Here is a 17044-nt window from a genome sequence, read left to right on the forward strand (position 1 = left end):
GAGTAACAAAAGTGTGTACTTTTGACACCACTGGTGGCAAGTATACATGAAGTAGCCTAACATTTATCCACGATCTTTAAATAATGTATCTACTTAATTAAATAATGAAGTATGGGTAACGGGGTATTAACGGGGGATGGAGAAATTATCATGAAATTATGCAATGGAAAAAAAAAACATCTCGATGTCAATCGCGGTTAACTTTATTCCTTTATTTATTTACAGATACGCTTGAAGATGAATGTGATCCCTTTCATCCTGGTCGGAAGCCATATACAACATGTCCTATCCTACATAACCTAATGTAAAAAATAAAGAAAACCGTTTCTGTTCAAGTGTGTTTGTCCATGATTTATTAGCCAAAACTGCATGATTTAACAGCTCATCATTTTTTATAAATTGGAATATTATATGGTCAATGTATTACGTGAAGAGATGAACTGTACAATGAGTCATTTTAAGAGACTATTTAAAATTAATATTGAATGGATACGAAAATGACTCGAGGGGATAGTATATTGTATAGGCCTACTTACAGTATGGTTCCTTGGCTTATATAGTATTGTTTTGAATGGGTTATTATTCGGTTTAATGTAGATAGAGGGAAACGGAGAAGATGGAATTTTTTTGGTAAATGTGCTTTTTGGTAAATTTTTTTGAAAAAATTCAAATATGATTCAAATAGGAATTTTTGGAATTCAAATAAAAAAAATTCGATTTTTTAAAAAATCGATTTTTTAAAACACATGGTGTTTTAAAAATTAGACCCGTTTATGCATATGTGTGCATAAACGGGTCTAATTTTTAAAACACCATGTGCATCAATTAACATGTGCCCAGCACGTTATCTTTACCAATTTCTAATTGAATCGTGCTTATATGATATTTAAAATATGCGCTCCCTGGGCGGTTAAATAAATATGACTCATTTAACTTACATTCGACTTAAATAGCTGTTTCAAATGAATTACAAAATTTAACTAGCATTTAGTTAGCAATAATTAGCCTGTAAGTTACCTAGTATCTCCTTATGTAACGTTACCTATTGGGTAACTTACGAATTCATATCACAAGTTGAGGTCATTTAACTTCTTAATAGTATGCATTAACTTAATATGGCGTACTGGCATTACATTTTAAAAAAAAATAAATACTATGCAAAATGACAAAAAATAATTAATCAGAATATGCTTAATTATCACAGGTTCTATCATAACTTCTTAATATTATGCATTAACTTTAAAGATAGCGTAGGCTACTGGCGTTAAATTTTAAAATAAAGAAATAAATACTACGCAAAATGACAAAATAATTAATCAGAATACTTACCAAAATTTGCTGCTGTTCACGTTCGCCGTCTCTGCAAGATTCGGTGGGTGATTCAGATTGATTTCTCTTGGCACAGCTTTTAGAAGACTTACAATTGTCAGACGGGTTGCTCACGTCACTTCTACGTCATCAAGCTCAGTTTGAGTCTGCGCAGTACGCTGGACCCCCAGGAAGTAAGAGTTTCTAATGGGCTTCACTTTGTCTCCGTTGAATCCAATGGGGTCGCTGTGTCCATTTCTTTTACTGTCTATGTTCAATACAAGTCAATGGAGTTGGACAAAAACTATGATAAAACCTGTTGGAAAGCATATTTTGCAGTGATTTTTGTGTGAGCATATCAGTGAACAACCCTGACCACTCGGTGAGTTTCATCTCTTTGTAAACGAAAGTTTAATGCGTTTTAGGAAGGATATGTTCGAGTGCACCTATACACCCATTCTGGAGGTTTTGGGGGGGAAAGCGAAATAAACCTAAAATTCTCGGGACAGCAGCATGTGTCCAAATTTTAATCTTAACCGTTCTATTTCATCAGAAACGATCTGTAAACAGGGCTTTAAGTGTAAAATACCGAACTTGTCCTTTAACTTCCAGAAAAACATATTTTCCCACCTCAGGCATCAAATCCCTATTATTATTGGTAATTATTTGTAGGATATGGTCACTATTAGTCTTCAACCCCATTATGGACACTATAGGAGCTCTCTGAATATGATTATAAAATATATTTGTTATGAAATTAACATTTTCCTATTAATCAGTTGTCCCTCACACTAATTCACTAATTGTAGCCTAAATGTAAAATTTACATATCATTTTACACTTATCCTATACTAAAGCCTGAAATGAGCACTTTTTGTGACAGCAACCTTATCATTTTTGATCAAAGATGTGGTTTAACTTCAGAATTTGAACTAAAATCAGTATTCTTATGATTGCTCTGAACATTTCAGACTAAGTACAACAAACATTAAATTACTTTTTCATGAACTTCCAAAAATAATTAATAAAAATGTAGGTGTGACAGGGTTGAGACTAGGGTAACAGGGTTGAAGATGGTAATGGGGTTGAAGAGACAAATACAGTTTAACATTTACATAGTTGTTTTTTACTCAAATTCACTGTAAGATTTTCTATAAGCACTGTATTTCATTATGTAACCAAGAAAAATAACAGATATAAATTGCAATTGCAACTCAGTTTTATTAACCCGACTGCAGGAAAAAACAAAAATAAAGTAGTATACATTAGGACATTATAAACTGACTAAATAGGTCATTAAAATAAAACATATTACTTGTGTGCTTTTTTGATGTGTGCGTGTTTGTGTGGTTTTTTTGCATGTGCGCGCTCTTCCTGGCAAAAAAGTAACGGGGTTGAGTCTGACGGGGTTCAGGGCCGGATATAGGCATGGGCAAGGAGGGGCAATGCCCCCCCAAATGCCGTGACTGCCCCCCCAAACGTGATGGCATGCAAAGATCCCAAATTTAAAAAATATTTCAAGAAAAATGGTCAGAGTGAGCGCTCTCTGCTCTCTATCCCTCATTCAAAGTAGCTACTGATTGGTAGATGCATAGGGAGGGCGTGGCCAGTCGCTTCACCGGCTTGTGGTGAACCTGCTGAGCTTCACGTCTCAGTCAGTCACTGCAGAGCGGAGCACGCAGACACACTGTCGTCAGCTGAGCTCAGCCCCTGTTTTGAGTTTCCTTCGCCGTCAGTCACTGAAATTATTTGGTTACTCTTTCTGTAAGCGTGTTCTCATTCCCTCCATATCTCTCTATCGCTTTCTCTTGTAATTTGCACCGAGTGACGAGTCGAGTATGCGCCGATTTCTGGTTGCTAAAGCTAGCACTGGCAGCAGCAACGAGGCTGCTAGGGCATTAGCTGCAGCAGAGACCGAATCACCCGGCTCGTCAGGTGATACTGCTCCTCGACTCGCTACAATTTCTAACCCCCGTGCCCAGTCCAGTACCAGTACACCTAGTTCTAGTTGCACAAGCACCGCAGCCCCCATCGTTCCCAGCCCATCCGTGGCTGTTGCGGATGAATACAACATAGGCTTAAACACTGAAGCACCGTCACAACCCATAGCTCTGGTTTTCCCCAAACGTAATTTTGGCAAGAGCTCCCGCTCATTCTGCCCAGGTTGGTATCGTGGGAGACCATGGCTCGAATATTCAGCAAAGCTTGATGCGTGCTTTTGTTTCCCATGTCAGAAATTTGGGGGGAACAATGATAGGGATTTGGTTTTCACAAAACAAGGATTTACTAATTGGAAAACTGCATTGGAAAAGGACAAGGGACTCTCAAAGCACGCATCAAGTCAATGCCACATAAAAAATGCAAAAGCCTGTTCTGAAATGTCCCAAAGAGAGGCCACAGGGGAGACCATTTGTAATTTAATAGGGCCCACACAAATGGAAAAAAATAGGTATTATATTAAAACAATTGGAGAAGTAATTCTGTTCCTAGCAGTAAATGAACTTCCACTTCGTGGCAGTGTGGAAAGTTCAAATGATGATGATTTCTCTGCAGGAAAATTATTGAAACACTGGCCAAAATGGTATTAAATCAGATAAAAGGTAATTATGCCAAAGCAGATTATGCTGGGTTTTGCATCAAAAGTGACGGAACGAGTGACAGATGTAATGTGGAGAATCTGTCAATCATGGTTAGATTTGTCTGTAAAGGCATTCCAGAGGAACACCCGATTGGCCTGCTTGACCTCAGTCAGTTAAATGCTGAATTTATTACCACACAAATTCTTGAGCATCTTTCTGACTCAGGCTATAGTGCAGCTGAAATGATCAGTCAGTGCTATGATGGAGCTTCTGTCATGAGTGGGGTCAGGGGTGGGGTTCAGGCCTTATTGCAAAAGAAGGTAGGGAAGGATATTCCTTATATCCACTGCTATAACCACCAGCTGCACTTGGCCGTGGTCCATGCAATGCAAGGAGAGCCGTGTGCAAAAATCTTTTTTGATCTATCAGGATCACTGCACTCTTTTTTTCACCGTCATTATGTGTCACACATATAATGTTCCCTCCCTTAAACGACTGTTGGAGATCAGGTGGACAAGCCACCATGATGTGACCAAGTGTCTTGTGGAGAATCAGGATGCTATTCTGAGTATCCTGTTAGAGGTTACAGAGGACAGAGCCGCTGCTGTTGATATCTGTACAGAGGCATCAGGGCTGTTGATGATGTTAAGGAGGCATCATTTCTTTGAAATAGGAAAATTCCTCCTTAAAGTTCTGGGTTCCTTGAAGTCTGCAAATGCTATGCTGCAGGCTCATTCTGTTGACCTGTGCTGTGCTTCAGAAGTAGTCAGTGCATCTCTGCAGGCTCTGAAGAGATGAGAGATGAGGAGAGTGAGACATTAACCAGCATGCCTGCACCAGCTGCTAAAAGAAAAAGCACAATGAGCTCACTGCTCGTAGGTAGCGGTGTTACGTCCACTGTAGGCCATGCAGAAGACTCCATGACTCCTAGCCAGGCTCTGAAGAGAGCTCTTCTCAACATTTTGGACATCGCCATTGTAGAGATGGAGACAAGATTCTCCAAAAGCAATCTGGATCTCATGAAAGCAGTTAATTGCCTTCAACCACAATCTCCCTCTTTTCTGGATGTTGCCATGTTAAGTCCTCTGCAAAAAAATGGCAAAAAATGACAGTGACAAACTTTCCAATGAGATTCTTGTCGCAAAAAGACTAATGATGATGAGAACGTAGAGTTTGTAGACCTCTCCACCATTTGCACATATCTACACGGGTATAAGAATGCCTTTCCTCAGCTCCATCGCATGTATGTGACCTCACTTGTGATTGTAATATCATCTGCATCATGCGAGAGCTCTTTCTCCACTTTGTCTCGTGTTCTTACCCCCTTCCGCCGCACTATGCTACATGAGAGAAAAAGAAATTTAGTTATTCTGGTTCACGAGAAGGCCATAACAACAGGTCTAGATATGGACGCATTTGTTAGGACTTTTGCACAGAAAAGCAGACGACTGATGCTATAATGACTGATATAAGCCATGCTGTGTACAGAGCTAAAGAAATGAAAACAAAAAAAAACAAAAAAGAAATTGAAATAAAAAAAGATTGAAATAAAAAACGAAAGGACAGACAGACAAGACAGACAGACAGACAGATAAAAAAAAAAAAAAAAAGATAAATGCAGCCTCAACAGGGCACAAGCCAGTGTCCTATTTGTGCCGGTCCCAAGCCCGGGTAAATGCAGAGGGTAGTGTCAGGAAGGCCATCCAACATAAAACCTACAAGACAAATCAAATGGATCAAAGGAGCTGATAGATTAGAGCTGGGCGATATAGGATTTTTTCATTTCACAATATATTTTTTCATTTCTGGCCATATCGATATATATCACAATATAAATCAAATCACTATATTTGTCAAATTTAAATGTTCCGTTGCTCATAAGTGAGATGTGAAATCATCAGCAGCTTGTTTGGATTGAAATATTTCTTTCCTGTCATAGATTAAACATGACAGACGTACTGAAGGAACATGACAACTTTCAAAGCTTTATTCTGAGTGCTGAGAGATTGTTGAGAAGGAGCGACAAAGTGTGGTCGACACTTGTCATTTCATTTCCCTTCATTTATTGCCTCACAGCACAACTTTTTCAGATAACTAAAAAAAAAGTTACACATATTACAAACTAAACAAAAAGTGAAGGTTTTCAAGTTTCAAAAGATAATATTGTCAATATGAAATGAATTAGCTAGGAACTAACAACAAATTATCAGAATAATTGTTTTTTTAAAACAAAAAATCAAACAGAATATAGATACATTTTTGTTTAAATCCTTGGTGCAAATTAGAGCAGCTTTCAAAGACAACATAAACTAAATGAAATGCTAAGCTATTAGCAGTGTCAAGCCAGATGTTAATTATTTTGTGTAGAATCAGACCAGAATCAGGTGTGTGTGTGTGTGTGTGTGTGTGTGTGGGGGGGGGGGGGGGGGGGGGGGACTGCTAGGTTATATTCTGTGTGTGAAGGCTTATTTTATTTTAATGTTTAAATCTCTTTGTTTTTTTTTTCCCTCTTATGGTATAACGCTGGAGTTCTCTGTAAATTTTTCATCAGACGTAACATTAATGTTCTCCGCTGCCCGGTCGGCTCCTGCAGCCCAGACATCCACATGTGTACCGCTTGCTAATTCACAAGTGCTGTAGGTAACAGTGGGAAGTCTGGGAACATGGCTCTGTTCCCACAATGATTGGTTCGGCACAGCGCTACTAAATTCTGATTGGCTATTCTTATGTCTATTTAAAAAAAAAATTGGACAAATGAGTTCTATGCAATAGTCTCATATTTCTATCGAGAAAATGTTATTTCGCGATAGATATCGTTTTATCGCCTAGCCCTAAGATAGATGTATGAATAGATGAACTGATATGATGATAGTATAGTTAGTATAGATTTCCATGCATTTTAGGGTTTTGGGGGGATTTGACACCCCAAAAATGACTTGCCCCCCCTGATATTCTACCTGCACCCCCTAGTGGGGCTGGCTGAATCCGGCCCTGGTTGGAAACATTTGGGATATTGTAAGTAACCAATTTAACAAAATATATAACACTGGTCTTGTGATTTTGGGATATTTTAATTGTATTAATTGTATATATTGGACATACAAATTTTAACTGTAATGCAAAATAGTTATTAAAATATTTGCTTTATTTTAAAAGTGTGAGATTTATATTTATTTAGAAAATGTAGTAAACAGTTGAAAGTTAAAAAATTGTGTCTGCACAAGATGTTTCTGAAGTTTAAAGAAAGTAGTGACATGGAACATTGCTGTTGAACATTTCATTTTTCTTCAGAACAAGATTAATTTTGAACACATTAATTAGATCATTAAAGAACATTTGAATTATGATGTTTTAATAAATGTAAAAGCAAAGTGTTAAAGCAAAAAAAAGTGTAGTAAATATGAAGTGTTAAAGTGTAAGAATTAATGAGTGAACAAAAGTTTGTACATTGACAGTGTATATATGTAACGGAGTAAAAAGAGTTGCTAGTTAAATTATATTAAAAGTGATGCAACTACGCCATCTAGGGGCAGTTTGATTCAGTGTGACTGTGGGATTTGCGTTGCACTTACCCACACTGGAGATAAAGAGATAAGGGGTAAGTCACGCAATTTGGGAGGTCTGGGACAATCGATGTTTTCTTATAATTCTAAGTACATATGTCTCGTATTTTGTCACACAATGTACTTATAATGATTTCAGTTAACTATTTTGAGTTTAGTTGATGATTTATGTGTCTTGTAAAGCCATGTTTTAGAGATTTGCAACCAAGCATATTTTCATGTGAACTAGCGTGCTAATTGTCACTTGCTTTACATGCTATTTAGATTGTTGTCCCGAGATCTATTTGCTGAACCCACGATTCAACACTGTCATACTGTGTTCCAGGTAATAATCTTATGTTGTGTAAATGGTTTCATCGTCATGTTATTTGTTGTGTGCAAGTCGAGTTTAGCTATCTTGCAGACCAGCGCGGTAGTCTTGAGATTAGCCACACATGTGCTCGAGTGTTGCGTTTGCAATGATAATGTTCCTTATTTTGTTATTTCAATATAATGTAATTATTGTACTGCTGAAATGTACTGTATGTTGTATGTAGAGATTATAATTCAGCCTAGATATTCTAAAACCACTATACGATCACACACAGTTTTATTTTGTTTCAAAGACATACCAGTTATGCATTTTTGTTGTGAATATGCTTGATATCTAGATACAAAAGACAGGAGAATGCTGAGAGTGCTTCTTGGGTATAAAATTATATATATATATATATATATACCTCTGGTGCTCTTCAGTCAAGGGATCCACATATATTTTGAGATAAAGGTCTGAGGCACTCAGGAGGATGAAGATTAAAAAACCTTTATTAAAATAAAAACATGCATAAGACAAAAAAAAAAAAAAAAACCTTAAATGATTAAACTAATAAATCTGACTACAAAAAAAAACATATCTAAAAAAAAAAAAAAAAAAAACCCTTAAATGATTAAACTAGTAAATCTAACTACAAAGAAAAAACATTTCTACAAAAATTAAACTTATCTATAAAGCCACTCATCTTAAAAGAAGTTTAAATTACAAAAAAGGAACAAAATCTAGTTCTCCATTTAGACCAGGGAAACATGTAGCTTTCAAAGTGTAAATCCAAAATGATTCTCGTTGCAAGAGTTTCTTTAGCCTATCACCTCCTCTAATTGAGTTTTCAATATGCTCTATGCCTATAATTTTAAGGGAGTTACAACTTCCATGGTTTGCATCTTTATAATGTACTGCCATAGGATATTGAGGATTTCCAGATCTTATTGCATATTTATGCTCAGCAAGTCTTACCTTTAATTTACGCTTAGTTCTCCCGATGTAAAAGCAACCACATGGGCATACTAGTAAATTTAACAGAGATTTCTGTTAAACGGAAATTTAACAGAGATTTATCAGATTATAAGGATAACAAAGTTTATTGGTGGAAACAAAAACGAAGTTTCAAAACTCGGTTACAACAGAGAAGAACTGTCTCCTTTCAACTACCTAGCAGTGATGAAGACCACTCTGAGATAGAAGAGTCCTCCTCGTCTACTTTTTTAGGCACCAGACCTCAAAGAAACAACGTATCACAGAGACAACGAAGCGGAAGACAAGAAGAGGTAGAAGCAAGTCATCAAGGACCCATAAATTACAGCAGGCACACCAGAAGCAAAGGCAAGATGAAGATGAACAAGTAATTAACATTTCAGACGTCCCTCTTTCTACTTGTCAAATCTCTGTTTTGTCAAAAGGTCTAACATTTGCTTCTAAAAATACAGCAAGAGAGTTCCAAACAAAAATTGATCTGTTTAAGTTTCATCGCAATCTCCAATTGAAAGTTTGGCATCACATTATCCCTAGTCAAGCTGCCTCTCGAAGTCATATGCAACAAGAGGATATGAGAACTTCATTTAGACCCAAGTCTACCTTTACACCAAATATATGTAATCAGACTCTTAATACCTTCTACAAAAAGGTTACATATGAAGTTGATAAACTTTTTGCATCCAACAGTATAATGAGATACAATCTGACAAAAGAAGAAAATGATGCAATAAAGTGCTTGTCAGCTAATGAAAATATTATAATAAAAAGAGCTGATAAAGGAGGAGCTGTAGTAGTGTGGGGCCGAGATCAATATGTCACAGAAGCCAATAAACAGTTGGATAATAGAGAGTATTATGAACATCTCCAGTTTAATCCAATAGAGCAAATGAAGATTGAACTTATGGAAATACTCCTACATGCTAAAAATGAACAATGGATTTCACAAAAAGAAAATGATTTTCTGTTGAATGACCATCCAAGAATTCCTTCATTCTACATGCTCCCAAAAATACATAAGAATTTGGAGAATCCACCAGGTAGACCAATAATTAGTGGAAATGAATCAATCACCGAACCAGCCTCTCAATTTGTAGACTTCTTTATTAAACCATATGTATCAGAACTGCCTTCCTTCATTCAAGACACCACGCATGTACTGAACAAAATTAAGGATATACAGAACATTGGATCCGCACTTCTGGTTACCATGGACGTGGAAGCACTGTATACGAACATTGACCATACAGAAGGACTAGATGCGCTATCCCATTACTTGGAAAACAAGTAATGACATTATTTTGTTCTGGTCTGGTTCAGAAACCGAACTGCTTCAATTCCATTCATATCTGAACAACACTAACAGAAGTTTGAAGTTGAGCCTTGACTTTTCTTCATCTGAAATTAACTTCTTAGATCTTAAAATCACTAAAGAAGCTAATGGAGACTTACATACTTCTATTTTTCGAAAAACAACCGATCGCAATACAATTCTTAGAGCAGATAGTTTCCATCCATCATGGCTAAAAAATAATATCCCTTATGGCCAATTTCAAAGACTTAAACGTATTTGTGATACAGAAGAAGAATTTGAAAGAAATGCTCAAGATATGTGTCAGAGATTTAAAACAAGAGGATATCAAAAAAGTACTATACTCAGAGCGTACAACAAGGCAAAATGCCTCCCAAGAGAACAACTGCTAGTTTCGAAAGAGAAAAATCAACAAAGATCAGACAAAGTATACTTTGTGACACAATACAGTAATCATGCGAACAAAATTAAACGAATTATTGAAAGAAATTGGGATTTATTGAAAAGTGATAGTGTTCTTAGGGAAGCCCTTCCAGATGCTCCAACCATCAGCTTTAGAAGAGCACCAACCTTAAATGATAAACTGGTTCAAAATTATCTTCCCCCCCATACAACAAAAAACATGGCTCCCTACCAGAAAAGGTAACTATAAGTGTGGACACTGTAATTATTGCAATAATATGACTAATGCTAATTTTTTCATTGACATCTCCTCTGGACGTAAGTTTTACATAAATTCGTTCATTAATTGCAATACTTCATATGTAGTTTACAGACTAGTATGCCCATGTGGTTGCTTTTACATCGGGAGAACTAAGCGTAAATTAAAGGTAAGACTTGCTGAGCATAAATATGCAATAAGATCTGGAAATCCTCAATATCCTATGGCAGTACATTATAAAGATGCAAACCATGGAAGTTGTAACTCCCTTAAAATTATAGGCATAGAGCATATTGAAAACTCAATTAGAGGAGGTGATGGGCTAAAGAAACTCTTGCAACGAGAATCATTTTGGATTTACACTTTGAAAGCTACATGTTTCCCTGGTCTAAATGGAGAACTAGATTTTGTTCCTTTTTTGTAATTTAAACTTCTTTTAAGATGAGTGGCTTTATAGATAAGTTTAATTTTTGTAGAAATGTTTTTTCTTTGTAGTTAGATTTACTAGTTTAATCATTTAAGGTTTTTTTTTTTTTTTTTTTTTTTAGATATGTTTTTTTTGTAGTCAGATTTATTAGTTTAATCATTTAAGGTTTTTTTTTTTTTTTTTTTTTTCTTAGTAGAAATATATGCTTTTTCTCTGTAGTCAAAATTTAACAGGACTAATGATCGTAAGTAATTTTTGTGACACTAGTCATCCAATCATGTGACTTCTTACCTGCTCAACGTAAGCAGCTGTTATTGATTACTGGTCTTAATAAGGAAGTGAGCTGTTTGTCAAAACACTTCAAGCCCTGACGAAAGCCTTGTTGGCTGAAACGCGTAGGCATGTTTTTATTTTTATACTAGCCATGGATTAATAAAGGCTTTTTAATCTTCATCCTCCTGAGTGCCTCAGACCTTTATCTCAAAATGCTTGATATCTAATTTGATTTATTTCACATTAGTAGTATCACATACATTTGTAACTAACACAAATACATTCCTGTATCTGTATAGCATTTACCCACACTGGAGATAAAGAGATAAGGGATTGTTGTCCCGAGATCTATTTGCTGAACCCACGATTCCACACTGAATACTGTGTTCCAGCAATAAAGAAACCTGAGCCCAGTGGTTGTCCGTGGTGATGTGTAGCAGCAACAGTAGGATGGAGTGACCCGTCACATATATACAGCAAAATTACAAAAACAAAACAAAAGTTACAATAACTGTAGTAGTATAAGTCAAAAAAGTTGAACAATTCTAGTCAATTAAATTAGTAAATATAAATTAAATAGTTAATAAATTTAAAGAAAAAAATCTATACATATGTATTTTTCAGGATGTAAAATAATATAAATGAAAGTAGTAAAATTCTTCTAAAGAAAAGAAAAACCCACCATGTCTAAATGTAAATGTCTAAATGTTTACTCTGAATTTGTGTTAGGTTGTGTTTGTTTTGGTTCTTGTGCAGGTGAAGCGGGTCTCTTCTCACCAGGGATTTTTTGTTCTTTTGTTTGAGTCAGTGACACCGCTTCTGTGATTGTGCAGAGTTCACTGTCACTTTCTTGTGTTTCAACTGGGGTAAATTTTGTAATTTGTGTGACATGGTTGTTATCTGTGTGTGTCACAGTGACAGGCCCACAGGTGAGTAGGAACTCTTCGATATCCTGGGCGTCTAGAAATGTTATGTCTGCCTCAGTTTTTAAGAATTTACTTAAGACAGAATTTGTGATTGACAGTGAGATTTCTTCCACGTCTATTTTCAAAATGAGAGTCCCGTTACATTTAGTAATGTAGCTCTCCTGCCTCCTCAATTTTACAGGTGGTGCACCTGGGGAATTTTTCCTTTGTGCTGAAATCTGTCTGCGTGCTGTGACACTTGGGGCACAATTTCTTAACTGTGACTTTCTTAATAGAAGTTGTGCTGCCCTCTATTTCCTGTGTAACAGTGTTAGTCTGTGTTTGATGATGTGGTGGCTAATGTTACTGTGTTGGTCTGTTGCTTGATTTTTGTGTTTCTTGTGGTGGTTAAATTAATTTGACCATTAAACAATCTTGTGGAGAGATTTGTGAACTCATAAGTTCTACCAGTCAGCACCTGATCTATATGAGTGTCCCATAGGAACAGGGGAATGGTCCCCGTCACATCTCCAATTCTGCAGGTCTTCACCTCGCTCTCTGTGCCATGGGCAGTCACCATGGAGCTTGTGCTGCTGATGCTTGAAACTGTTGCGTTGAGTTTCAAAATCTGTAAAGTAGAGTAAATGGTTAATAATGTACTTATTAAAACAAAGGACCTCTATCTAGTGTGTTTGTGTAAAAAAATAAATAAATAGCAACACAGACGCACTACGCTAAAACACTACGTCACTACTGTCACACCATTTACATGCTGCATTAGCAGGACAAAAGCTACAATTAAACTAACCTTATGAGGCGCATGTTGCCATCAGTGTGCCAGAGACTGTTGGGACAGGGCACATGATAGACTCTTCTAGCCACTGTGCCTCTCCATCTCCTTGCAGCACTCCTTGACTCACTGACTGAGACGTGGGACATCGCCTGAGAGAGAGGTCTAGGCTAGCATTTGCCATCTAGTCATAGCCAATACATAGCCTACACTTAAATAGCCTGTGCTTACAGTAGCATTTCATCTTTTATAAAATGCGATTTTGGCCAAATGTATTTACAACAGGAAAAACTGAGCTCCCCGCCTATATAGCTAAGTTACAACAAACTAGTTTGTAAACTGTTGATGAAAATGTAATGTGATGCCGGCAGGCATTCGCTGCCAAAAACTATATATTGATAAGTAATACAACAACATATAATTTGTTTTTACCATCGGAAAATCATAACAGGTGCGTCCCGGCGCTGTTTCGTACTGGAACTTACACAAAGCGAAGAGTGATCCTCGTCACCTAGGTTAGGTAACATATATTTCTAAGACATTTCTTATTTGATTTATGATTGCTGATACACGTAATTTATTAAATTAATACCCGTATATACCCGAATATAAGACGAGGTTTTTTGTCCTAAAAATAGGCTGAAAAATGGGGGGTCGTCTTATATTCGCGATATAGACAAAATCGCGGGGGGAAAGGGAGAAAGAACAACGGAATTAATATGAAATAGTGACTGAAATGCAACCTATTAAGACAAATGATTTCGGCTATACTTGCATGTAAAATTAGAGAAGCAACATAATATCTGTGTTTAACTGAATTAAAACGCTGCTCCTCTCTGCCATGCGAGACGCAGAGCGAGCGAGAGAGAGAGAGAGAGAGAGAGAGAGGTGCGCGCGAGAAGCAGAGCGAGAGAGAGCGAGAGAGAGAGAGAGAGAGAGAGAGAGAGAGAGAGAGGTGCGCGCGAGACGCAGAGCGAGAGAGAGAGAGAGAGGTGCAAAAATAAGTCTGGAAAATGGGGGGGTCTTATATTCAGGGTCGTCTTATAGTCGGGTATATACGGTAATATTAAATTATGGTTAATTCAAGGCTGTTAATATGCACATATTCGCCATCTAGCAAATGTTTTAATCTATAGTATTCTGTACTCTCCGCTTGTCCTCACATGTATAAAATGTAGTAAAACATGGTTTTACTAGTAACTAAAACAATTTGACAGAAGATCACCGTGATATCTTTATATTTTATCATGCAGAATGTAATTCATGATTTAATTCATTCCAAGGCTTCATTTATTTGATCCAAAATACAGCAAAAACAATAATATTGTGAAATATTTTTACAATTTAAAATAACTGTTTTCTATTTGAATATATTTTAAAATGTAATTTATTTCTGTGAATAGTGGTTACTATATCCCAATGTCAAACAGGCTGCAGTCAAACTATTGTCGATGTCTGGGTCAACTTACATGTGTGAATCACTTTTTTCAACACTGAAACAAGTGAAATCAAAGCATCGCTCTGTCCTGACTGACACACACGTGCAAGAGTTACTGCGAGTGGCCACAACTGAATACAAGCCAGACTTCACACAAACTGTGGAAACCAAGGAGTGCCACTGAGTCAAGTAAAAGAAGGTAGGCTGATACAAACATTTAAATCCATGAAAACTATTGTGTTATGTAATTAGTAATTGTAATAAGTTATTGGGCCCTATTTTAACGATCTGAAACGCTGTAACTTTGTGGGCGGGTCTCGGGCGCTGTTGCTATTATACCGGCGGGATAAATGACTCCTGCGCCCGACGCTAATCTAAAATGTGTTGGATAAGATAATACAAATATAATTTCACTCACCAAGCCTGTCACTTGAAGCAAATATCCATCCCTTCTTAAATGTCCGCGCCAGCGAGCGCGTTGGGCCGTTTAGTGGAACTGACGCAGTTTAAATAAATAAAATAATGATTTAAACTATGTTTTACTTCTGATATAAACATTTAGATTAAATATGCCATTCAAATTAATGGAGTTAAACACTTAAACATGAAATCATTACTGAGAAGTTACAACATTTTTTATATTCAATCAAATATTTGTTGTGGATGCGATGTTTTTGAACACTTTTCCTGTGGCGTGCTTTATGCTGTGCTTTAATGTTTTAACCACAGAGATAATTGCTTATCATGATAGGATAATACCAGATTGTCTGAGAAAATAGTTTCGAGCAAATAATGCCCAAGGCCTATCTGTTTCCATTAAAAATATAAATCAATTAAAAATACAATTTGGCCAGTGGAAAAGATTGAGAAAAACTTTCTCTGAAATGTATTTTACACTGTTTGATTTATGTATTCAAAAACAAGGCAAGGATAGACAACTACTTGATTTTTATTAATGTAATACCGTTAAACGTTATCACGTGGATGAATAATCATATGCAAATAATATGCAGATGAGGATCTGCATAGTAAAACTAGGCGTTGTAAGCTCCATATATGGTTATTTCGGGGTGGAGACGCATGTGCGCACAATCTTCCGCTGACTGGGGTTTATAAAGTGAATTCTGCGCAGGTTCTGGCGTACGAACGGATTTATAAGTCTGAATATTTTTTTGCGTACGCCATTTTTGGCTTTCAGGCGCACGTACACTTTTAGTAAGGTTCCTACGCACAGTTTTATAAATGAGACCCCTGATCTTTGATGTATTAAGAGGAATGGTTGAGCAAACAGCTCTGCAAATTTGAAATGAATAATAAAAAATAAAAATAAGAGAGAGGTTTGAGATTTAACAATACCTTTATTTATACATTTTTACTTCACAATTATGAACAATATAACCACTACTATACATACATTTGTATTGTTCTTATTATAAAACCTCCTTTAAAACCTGATCCTCATGTAACATACATAACACTTCATTGTCACATTCTGTTCTGTCGTGTTTGCACCTGTTCTCATTATCCTTAATTGGTTTACCTTCTTCCACCTGTGTTCAGTTAATTATCATCACCTGTTTTCAGTTCATCAGTGTTAGTATTTAGTTACTGTTTTCAGTTCATCAGTGTTAGTACTTCAGTCAGTCTTTGTCCATTCATGTCGTTTATTTGTGTGACATTGTGAGTAAAAGTTTATATTGGAGCTCTTTGACTCTCTAGTCTTCTTCAACCTACACCCCACCGTGACATTTATCAACACACCATATATCACAAAAAACAAAAATTATTTGTCAACCTATAATATGCAAATTCAATCTTAAGCCTCCCTGCTACAAGCCACTTGCACAATTCTTCAGGATCTATAGTTGCCAATTGTAAATTGTTTTTCCGTGTTTTCCACACTGCCAGTTTAGCCTTTCCAATCAGGTAATTTAATAAACACATTTTTTTCCTTTTTGAAAATGTATATTTTATTCCTCCAATAAATGCCCTATCTGAAAACTTCTCATCAAATTTCCTATGTTGTGCCGAATTCCGACTCCCTGCCAGAATCTGACCGCCCTCGCGTGCACGTGCACAACGTCAATTCGTGCCGCCAGCTGCGGAAACAGAAATTACATGATAGCAATTTGTGTGTTGATCTTTGATCATGTATTTATTAGTTATTTGTCTTTGATCATGTATTTGACCAAACTCGTATGATTTACAACTTGGACTGTCTAGCTGTGATTTTTCGCTTATATTGTGTGTTTACTACAGTATTATAAAACAGTGTTTTTTGAAACACTACAGTGTTTTTTGTAGTAAAACAATGGTTTAGTTTCGTAAGGGTTGCCTACATCTAAACATGAACATCATTACTAAAGGGATGCAGATGAAATTTGTCATTTGACTTTACTGCCTGCACATTTTCTTTCTGAAAACAACAGCAGTGCTGCCAAAATCATACTCCCTTATGTAAAATACTTATTATTATTATACCATGGGCTGTTTAAATACTCGA

The 17044-nt window shown here is 36.4% G+C and overlaps 1 long non-coding RNA gene across 1 annotated transcript in view; it reads left to right on the forward strand.

The window, feature by feature from the left end:
- Positions 1-17044, forward strand: part of LOC311081573 — a 40969-nt gene that overhangs the window by 13837 nt on the left and 10088 nt on the right. The window lies entirely within an intron of this gene.

Source organism: Abramis brama (assembly GCF_963993115.1).
Source record: "Abramis brama genome assembly, chromosome: 4".
Taxonomy (NCBI): domain Eukaryota; kingdom Metazoa; phylum Chordata; class Actinopteri; order Cypriniformes; family Leuciscidae; genus Abramis; species Abramis brama.